Genomic DNA, 10,159 nt, shown 5'->3' on the forward strand with positions numbered 1-10,159 from the left:
GTCACCACCACCTCTCCCCATACTTGTTTCCTTTCCACTTTGGAAATGCTCCCACCCAGCTGGAAGCTCCTCTGCCAGCCTGACCTGCTCCCTCCTTCCCTGCTCCCTTGACATTCCTGTCCTACTGGTGCCCTCTGTTCCTTGAGGTGAACTCCAGTGTCTTTAGCTGCTCTAGCTTAATGGCCCCAGTAGTCACAGAGCCACCTGCAGCTTCTCTGGCTACAGCCATGGGGCCAGTTCCCAGAGGCCAGCCTTAGCCAGCTGCAGCTACTAGCCGCAGGAGGGGTGGCAATGCCAGGGCTGAGCGTGCTTGAACCTGCAACGGCAGCACTAGGGGCTCTAAATCCTCAGCCCTGGCCCTAGGCAGCTGCAGACTCTGGAGTTAGGCACTTCCCTCCTCTAGGCCATGGCTTTAAATACCTGCGATTCCCATCACCTGCAGCAGAGGCCACCAATTCCCACGCCCCCCTCAGCCAGCACCTAGTCGTGCAGAAAGTGCAGCCTGAGTGATTTTGGAGGCTGGGGTGCCAGGAGGTTCCCATCCCTGAGCAGCAGCTCTGCAACAAGCTCACGTGCGTCCCAGTTGGGACATTAGCTGTTACTTACTAGGCTTGTCTGTTTTCTTTTTATCTCATTGTTAGGTGAGAAGTATGAACTGTTGAATAGGTTCCATTAGTTGGTTAATAAGATGTCTACGAAGTAAATCACTGGCTTTAAAATAAGATCCAATCTGGAGCATATGAACTATTGACCCCTGACTCCATCTCTGAGAGGGGACTTGTTTACCATCAGGGACAGGCTCAAACCAGTCCAAACCGGTTTTTCCCGCCAAAACCAGCCCTCAGCGTTCCATCTCCTCAGCCCTTTTCCCGCCACAGAAGTGATATAAGGACGTGCTCAGCGCCTGCGCGGGGCCGTCCCCCCCCCAGCGACGGCCCCTCCACGGTCGGGTCTTCCCAGTGCTCCCGAGCCGGAGAGTGACGAACCCCCTGGGTCCCGCCGTGAGACTGAGGAACAGGAGGCCTGTCACCCCATTCCTGCCATCCTGCATCCCTGGTGTCCAGCCGCCCACGGAGCCCCCGGGGAGTGAGAGACCCCGGGGGGGGGGCACTGGGGCTGGGCAGGAAAGTGACTCTGCCCCGGGGAACCCGGGAGAAGCCTCAGAGCTGCCTCAGCCCCAGTGGAGCTGCAGCAGGAGCTGCCCCCGGCATCGCTGGGATTTGGGGGCAGAGACTGGGGCCTGGCGGGGATCCTGTGGTGTGGGGGAGATGGGGGTGTCAGGCAGGAGGGGAGAAGCTGGAGTTGGAGGGGGAAGGTCAGTGGGACGCGGGGAGGGGGTTGAACTGTCTCGGTGCAGCCAGGAAATTCCCAAGTGGGGGCAGAAGTGGTGGGCGGGGGGAGGGGGGAGGGGGGTTCATTGGATCCTGTCCCTGGTTGTGCCACGTGGCTCTCGCCCCCGATACAAATTCTCTCTAGTTCTGCCCCGTTCTCGCTCAGTGTCTCACACGGGGCTATAAAATCTGGGGCGATTTCCCCCCTTTCCCCTCCAATGATCAGCTCTCCCGTCTCCCCCGATTTCCCCCGTTCTCCCCATGAGTCTCAAACGTCAGTTTAAAATCTTCTCTCGTGAGGGGCATTTTCCACCCGTGTTATCTGCAGCGATTTGTCCTTGTGTAGGTGGGAAATTGTTGCCCTGCGTCATTCCCCAGCACATGGCTGCCCCTGGAGTGGGGGTGGGATGGCTCAGTGGCTTAATGCTCAAATAAATTTGTTAGTCTCTAAGGTTCCACAAGTACTCCTGTTCTTTTTGTGGATACAGACTAACACGGCTGCTGCTCTGAAACTATGTAACTGTACTCTCTATGCCAGGATCTAAATCATGAATGAAGATATTGAACAGAACTGGACCCAGAGCTGAGCATGGTGGGACCCCACTCCTTATGCCCTTCCGGCCTGACTGTGAACCACTGATAACTACTCTCTGGGAACAGTTTCCCAACCAGTTATGCACCCACCTTAGAGTAGTTCCATCTAGGTTGTATTTCCCTAGTTTGTTAAGGAGAAGGTCATGTGAGACTGCATTGAAAGCCTTCCTAAAGTCTAGATAAACCATATCTGCCGCTTCCCCCCATCCGCAAGGTTTGTTACCCAGTCAAAGAAAGCTATCGGGGGCTGGTTTGACACAACTTGTCCTTGATAAATCCAAGCTGGCTATTGCTTCTCTCCCTATTATCTTCTAGATGTTTTCAGATGGATTCCTGAATTGTTTGCTGCATTATCTTCCCTGGTGCAGAAGTTAAGCTGACTGGTCTGTAACTGCCTGGCTTGTCCTTATTTCCTTTTTCATATATGGGAACTACATTTGCCCTTTTCCAGTCTGCTGGAATCTCTCCCATCTTCCATGACTTTTCAACTATAATAACCAAAGTAAAACTAGCCCATTGGGTCTGTGAGCAGGTAAATCGCCTCCCTCGCCCAGCAGCTCCCCCAGGGCAATGACCCAATGCCTCCCCCCACCACAGGGACAGAAGCTGAAAGTCCATCTGATGGCAGGTCAGGGGCTAGCGTGGAATGTGCTGGGATCTCGGCCTGGGCCCTAGTGGGGTAGGTGACCCCGTCACCCGTAACCACACCCAGCAAGGCCTGCACCGATTTTCTCCCTGTCTGTGAGTCCCAGCAGAGAGACCAGGGACTCATTGGTCCATGGAGAATGAGCTTTCCCCCAGCTGGGGCTGCAAACCAGTGATCAAGGGCAGCGGGTGAGGAGCTTGCACTAGCGCTCCTGCAGGGTCCATGGTGTGGGGTGAACAGAGAAATCCAGTGTCCAGGGCTCTCAGGCCACGTGTCCATTCCACTGCAGGAGGATCTGGGAGCAGCCCGAGGGGACTGGGGCAGGAGTCGGGAAAGCAGCCGTCTGGGAGAAGGAGGGAATTCAGCTGTGCTGGGAAGCTGGGCTGAGCAGAGATGCTGCTGCAGATGCTGCTAGTTCCTGAGTTCGACGCTGCACCACTTTAACTACATGCTTAATATAGAGGTTGCAGCTCAGCTGAGTAGTGTGCTGCACTCATTTTAATGGTGTTAGTGGCTTTTCCTGGGTATAAAACCAGGGACGCGCAGAGGATTCCGGGGGCCTGGGGTCTTCGGCAGGGGCCCCCACTTCGGCGGTAATTTGGTGGCGGGGCCCTTCCGTTTCATGACCCGCCACCGAAGTGCCCCGAGACCCGTGGCGGGGACCCCTGCTGCCGAATTACCGCCGAAGACCGGGCTGCACGTGGCGGCGGGTCCCGCCGGCAGTAATTCGCCAGCAGAGGGTCCTTCCACCCCAGAGCGGAAGGATTCCCGCCGCGAAGACCGGGAGCAGAAGAAGCTCAAGGGCCCGGTCCGCAAGAGTTTCGGGGCTCCCGGAGCGAGTGAAGGACCCTGCTCCAGGGGCCCCGAAAAACTCTCGTGGGGCCCCTGCGGGTCCTGGGGCCTGGGGCAAATTGCCCTCTTGCCCCCTCTCGGCGGCCCTGTATAAAACTGAGGTGCAGCTTCACCCTGGTCACACCCCTCTATCCCTGCTCCACCTCCCCCTCCAGCCTGTCCATGCTCCCCCTCCCGAGCACTCCTTGTGCCTACAGCTGCTGGGGAGGCACAAGTGGCACCTGTGTGGGAGGAATTTCCCAGGGTGGGGAGGGCTTTACCTTCCCTACAGCCCCTTTGGCCCACCCTGGGCAGCATGGGAGGCAGAGCACAGTGGTGGGCTGGGGCCAGATTTCAAGAATGTCTCTTGATGTCAGATCCAAATATGGGATCCTGCCTTTACATGCGTAGGGGCTGGACACCTGCAGTGCCCAAGGACTCCACATGCAGCTGTGGCTGCAGTTGGAACAAGTTCCCTGCAGTCCTGTAGTTCAAAGGAGAAACTGAGGTACCCAAAATTAGGCCATTGTTGTAAATTGAGGCCTTTCCGCCTTGCCGTTAACAACAGTCGGTGGGCTAAGGCTCATTGGAAGTCACTGTTTAGACTTGATCACGGCTGACGTAGTCCTGGTCATAAGCAGAAGCCTGGCAGTGAAAGGTCCTGATTCCATCCCCAGCCTCCAGAGGCAGATGGTCCCCCAGGGATGGAACAACCCTGGGGAATATTTTACACTCACAGTCTTTCCCACGGGCTGGGTAATTCCACAGTCTCATTCACAGGGCTGAGAACCTCAGGGTTAAGTTGCACAAAGTGAAACTAACTGAAATGTGCCCCCTGCGCTGCACGCTGTGCTGTGCTGCCCTGGGGAGATGTGGCTTTAAGCTGCTGTCCCAGCCCCTTCCCACTCTCAAGAAGGACTGGGCCAAAAGAGATCTGATGAGGTTCAACAAGCGTAAGGATTTTTATCTCTCTAGGCCGATCTGATCAGAAGATCTCGGGGAGCCTTACAGTTTATCTCCGCTGAGTCCCCTTTTAAGGCCATCTATCAGAGCTGACTTTAATGAACTCCACACACACAAAGCTATAAAATAAAACAACAACACTTTATTTGCTAAGGAGAGGAAGGAATGGAAGGGAATGGATTAATGATTCTGGAGATTCGGAATAACACACAGGCACTTATAATACAAGATGTTCTATCTTTACAGACATCAGCGATAAAGGGGTGCAGGATCCAGAAAAGAGAAGCCAGTAGTGAACACTGACCGTGGACAACAGATGAAACAGACAGGTACGTATCCCTATCTTAACTCCCACCCTAACCCGCTTTGCGTCGTCCTGAGTGCACGATTGATCTAACTAATCGGACCAGGTCCGTGTATGCAAGTTTGCTTTCCCAAAACAACAAACAAACAACCCCAACTTAATTAGTAAGTAGCTATTGCAGGCCCATAGCCAGTGGCAAGATTGTACCGCACCAGGAGAGAGAGCAGCCACCTGCACCTCTGACAGCTCAAAAGCTCAAGAGCCAGTGCCCCTGGCCCCTCCCCTCATTGGTCTCTGTAGGGAGCTGTTGCTGGGCAAGGTCAGATTCCTGCTCTTCCCACTTTCCCGCTTTTTCTTGGTACTGAGGAACAAGAACCTGACCCCCAATGGAGGTCGCCTTGTCCTTTTACCAAAACAAAATGGCCTTTTGATTTACAGAACTTATTTTAACTTTTATACAGAATAATTCGGCAAACATGTATACTGAAATTAACATTTCCCCCTCTTGTCGGTGTTACACCTGTTTTAAAAAGATGTAACTGCCGACACCTGTGGCTTTGCCAAATTATGACCCACCCGATGAATAAATTGTCACATGGCGAAAAATTTGCATTGAACCCAAATACAACCATAGTATTACAGAGGGGGTAGTGCTGATTAAAACATTCCTTATCGCAGACTGGGGATGTGTAATAACTGTTTGATTTGCTTCTTCCCTAATTACCACGGGACCAGTTAAACTAGGAATAGGAGAAGGAAGAACCAAAACAAATTGGTATACTCTTATTCCATACGGACCTACCATAGACCATTTACCAGAGTCTGCCGTTGTAACATTCATTTTAAACCTCCCTATACAAGTCTAACTATTTACGGGAAAATTTAACCTTGATCTTACTGCAGTAGAAAGTTTTACAATGAAAAGACTCTTCCTGCTTTACATCCATTTCCCTGCATAGACGAACTATTGCAAGAAGGTGTGGATACAACAGTACATTGAGAGCCGAGAAGGAAGGACTGTGCTGGAGTACTAATTCTGAACATGGCACTAGGTCTTTCATGAACCCAAGGAGCTGATATATTTCCAGAAACCCACCCCATGGTACATGCTCAGGTACTTCCAATTTAATGCAACCGCAAATCTGAGAACTGTTGGGCACCCTAAGTTTGGTACAATTCCCAAAAGAGGTTTTACTATATCCCACTTACATGACATTTCTGTTTTTTCTCTGCATCCCACAGGTGCAGCCTGATAGTTAAGGCACATTTCTGAAATTACTGCTTGAAATATACCTGCCTTGTTCGATCTTTCTTTGACCCACTTGAGCACACAGCACGGTTCTTCCTTGATCATTAAAACAGAAATGGGGTCATTTTGTTCCAAAGGATCCAGGGTGGCCATGGGATCCTCTGTGGCATAATGACTCCCTGTTATACAGAACAGATGGTCACCTTCAACCAAATCAATTAACCAAACCTTAACAAATACAGTGCAACCTATATACATAGAGAATAGGATGATGGCGGTCATGTCGATCTAGGAATGGAAGAGAAAATATGATTGGCACAGTTAAATGGGTTGATTTCCTTTCCATTCCTTTACCTGGCTGCTATGGAATCACTTTAATTTGATCCCCTTCTTTGCTGGTATTTGAACCTGATATACAGAGGCACTTGCTCCGTTTGTTATGATAACTGGACCCACCCAACGAGGACTTTTTCTATATAATACCTAAACATTACCTTTGTACCAACCACCCATCCTACATCATTAATGTGGCCTAACCAAGCACTAATGACTTGGTTATTAGCTTTTAGTTGAGGAGCTACTCGATGTTGAAGACTGCTGATGGTGTCTAGCAACTGTGACATGTATAAGTCTATTTGCACCCTGGGAAGGTACTCATCCGGTGGAACTCCTCCCACCCACTAAAGTTCAGGGGTGTGCATAATTCTCCCAGTTAGCATCTCGTGCGGTGAAAACCCTCACACAGTTCTAGTAGATCGCATGGCCGCTAGGATATATGGGAGTTTGCTATCCCAATCCCTTCCTTGCACATCTATTACTTTTCTAAGAGCAGTTTTCATGGCTCTATTAGCCTCTCGACGATAACAGATTTTGCGGGTGAGCAGCTATGTGCAACCGCTGTTTGATGTTTAAGGCCGCACACAGCGCTTTTGTGACTTCACCCACAAAGTGTGGTCCTCTGTCTGAATCTATTTCTGATGGGATACCAAATCGAGAAAAGGTTTGTTCCAGTATTTCCTCCTTTATGTTAGGCAACCACGCCACTTAGACACCCGTTCCAAAGTTTTGGACGCAGCATAGTGTCCCTGGCCATGAGCTACAGTTATTAGTTCTTTTCGTGGAGTTATTGGCATAACCAGTACAGGTAATTCACAGTTTGGTGATGTTGCTATAATCAATCCGTTTTTGTCCTTACATATCCTTGATGTTTCCCTGCTGTTAAAAGGGCTTGGAGATCATTATCCTGTTTTTGCAGGGTCAAGATGCCATGGCCTGCTGACACATCTGGAGACGGCATCTTAACTACAGCAGCTGAAATTGGGTCTTATCCCATGTATATGCTGATCCTAACCTAGCAGCTTGTTTTGCTAGCTGATTGGCCTGATTGTCAAGCGTGGCCAGAACCGACCCCCTTCGTATGGGCTTTTACTTTGAACTCTTTTCTTCCAGATGGGAAGGGCTTGAACCACCCAACTAGAAGCAGAACACAGACAGATGTTTTCCTCAGGTGCTACCCCAGACGATACTGCCAGGACCGCAATTCATTGTGCAGCTTGTGCTGACGGCGGCCTCACCGTACCCTGCACCACTTGCTGTGTCCTCCTGGATTGCAGCAAACCCTGCAACAGGATGCCCTTCGTGGTGACAAGCACTCCCATCAACTGCCCAGAGTGTTAACCTTTTTCCTTGTACTTCTTCCCAGGATGTTGCTAAGAAGAATGGAGATAGTAAGCCTAAATCAGGATCTGGCAACGGACATTCGTGCTCATCTCCTGCGGTAATCGGAGCATAGGGAAGGATTCTCGTATGGGGGGGATCTTCTCAGTACGAATATCCCGATTGACCAGACTTAGAGTCCATCCCGCCAGCCGGGGAGAGGATACCCTTCCCTCATTAATTCTTCCAGAGATGACATATTTTACTGGAGTATGGCATGTCCTCACCACAATGAGAGCTGTGCCACTTAAATATTCCCAATGTGTTAGGGACCATACCAGGGCGAATACCTCACGTTCGCAAGCTGAAAACCTCGCCTCCACCTCACTGAGAGTTTTGGAACCATAGGCCATCGGTCTCACCTGGCCAATTTGTTTTTGCAGCAAAACAGCTCCAGTGCTTGCTGGAGTAGTTGCCAGGTGCAAGTAAAATGGCAGGCCTTGTTTAGGAGAGGCTCGCTGGTGCAGCCGCTAGAGCCTTTCTAAGATCATTAAAAGGCACCTTTCACAATTGGCAAGTCAAATCCTAGTGAGGAAAAGACAAAGAAGCGTAAACTCTGGCAAGTCCAATGAAAAGTATAGGGCAGAGGCCAAAAATGAACGTGAAGAGCAACTAGCCAAGGCACAACAACTAACAGCAAAGGGTTGTTCAGTACATGGGATCAGGGCCGGCTCCAGGCACCAGCCTACCAAGCACGGGCTGGGGCGGCACCTTGGGAGGGGGGCACTCGGGGGTTGGGTTTATTGTTTTGTTTGGCCAGGCGGCGCTGGGGAGGCGGGTCTTAGGAGGTGTGGTGCCGTGTTGGGGGCGGGACTTGGGCGGTGCTCGGCTGGGGCGGGGACTTGGGCGACGTGCCGCTCGGGGGCGGGGTGGGGCGCCGGAGGGGCGGGGCTTGGGTGACGCTCGGGGCGGGGGGCGGGGACTTGGGCGGGGCAATGCTCAGGGTGGGGACTGGGGGGCGCCGCTCGGGGCGGGGCTTGGGTGACGCTCGGGCGGGGCCTTGGGCAGCATGACGCTCGAGGGCGGGGACTTGGGCGGGGCAATGCTCAGGGTGGGGACTGGGCGGGGCGCCGCTCGGGGCGGGGCTTGGGTGACGCTCGGGCGGGGCCTTGGGCGGTGTGACGCGCGGAGGGGGTCCATGGGATGCAGGAAGTCTGCCAAACGGTCAGCAAAGCCACTAGGCAATCGGTGCTAAAGGAGCACTCCAGGAAGACCAGGCCACTGCGGCGAAGCTAAAAAAGTTCCTTGCTTCTGTCTTCACTGCAGAGGATGCGGAGGAAATCCAGACACGCCAGCCCTTCTTTTGAGGTGACAGATGCTAGAATCAAAGAATTATAGACCCATCAGGTTAGAAGGCACTGCAAGGTCCAGGGAGGGGGTTTGGGTGAAGAAGGGGGTTTGGGGTGTAGGCTCTGGGAGGGAGTTTGGGTGCTGGGTGCAGGGTCTGGGCTGGGACAGGGGGTTGGGGTGCAGGAGGGGGCTTGGGTGCTGGGTGCAGGGTCTGGGCTGGGACAGGGGTTTGGGGTTTGGGAGCAGAAGGGGTACAAGCTCTAGGAGGGGTTTGGGTTCTGGGTGCAGGGTCTGGGCTGGGACAGGGGTTGGGGTGCAGGAGGGGTTTGGGTGCTAGGTGCAGGGTCTGGGCTGGGACAGGGGTTGGTTTGGGTGCTGGGTGCCGGGTCTGGGCTGGGACAGGGGGTTGGGGTTTGGGAGCAGAAAAGGGTACAAACGAGGGAGTTTGGGTGCTGGGTGCAGGGTCTGGGCTGGGACAGGGGTTGGGGTTGGGTGCAGAAGGGGCACAAGCTCTAGGAGGGGTTTGGGTGCTAGGTGCAGGGTCTGGGCTGGGACAGGGGGTTGGGGTGCAGGAGGGGGCTTGGGGGCTGGGTGCAGAGTCTGGGATGGGACAGGGGTTTGGGGTGCAGGAGGGGGTTTGGGGGGCTGGGTGTGAGAGGGGGTTTGAGTGTTGGGTGCAGGCTCTGGGCTGGGACAGGGCGTTGGGGTGCAGGAGGGGGTGCAGGGTGTGGGTCTGGGCCAGGGATGAGGAGTTTGGGGTGCAGCAGGAAGGCTGCCCTGGGGCTGGGGTGGGGGCCAGAGGAGGATTCCCAGGGACAAGACACTCACCCAGGCCCCACCAGGCTGCTGCTCAGGAGGTCCAACCGGGATAAGCCCCTCCCCTCAGATTCGACTTGGAGTCACCTGGTGGGGGCGGGGAGGCTGCCATGCGCCTCCTACTTCCACAGGCGCAGCAGCCGCCTCAGCCTGCCCCCAGCGCTGCTCCCCTGTAGCCTGCAGTGGCAGCGGCCAGTGAGGGAGCACAGTGTGGAGATGCAGGGGGCAGGCAGAGACGCTTGGGGGAGGCACGTGGGGGTGGCAGGTCGGGCTGGGGGAGAAACCCTGCCCTGAACATTGGTGGAGCCGGGCCCCTCGAGGCCCTGAATTTGCTGGAGCCCGGGCACCACAGGCCCATATAACTCGCCGCCTCTGGCAAGGTTCATCTAGTCTAACCCCTGCCAAGATGCAGGACTTTG

General features: G+C 53.8%; 1 long non-coding RNA gene across 4 annotated transcripts; it reads left to right on the plus strand.

The window, feature by feature from the left end:
• Positions 1-1,879: 1,879 nt before the first annotated feature.
• LOC120374285 lies at positions 1,880-7,512 on the plus strand. Of its 4 annotated transcripts, none has more exons than XR_005585977.1 (4): positions 1,880-1,923; positions 4,612-4,694; positions 5,629-5,783; positions 7,368-7,512. It is a non-coding gene; the product is annotated as an uncharacterized LOC120374285 (long non-coding RNA). The 4 variants fall into 4 exon arrangements; XR_005585976.1 differs by lacking the exon at positions 1,880-1,923 and adding an exon at positions 2,266-2,308; XR_005585978.1 differs by lacking the exon at positions 1,880-1,923 and adding an exon at positions 2,358-2,457.
• Positions 7,513-10,159: the final 2,647 nt, after the last annotated feature.

The sequence above is a fragment of the Mauremys reevesii genome, linkage group 11 (genome assembly GCF_016161935.1).
Source record: "Mauremys reevesii isolate NIE-2019 linkage group 11, ASM1616193v1, whole genome shotgun sequence".
In the NCBI taxonomy this organism is placed as follows: Eukaryota; Metazoa; Chordata; order Testudines; family Geoemydidae; genus Mauremys; species Mauremys reevesii.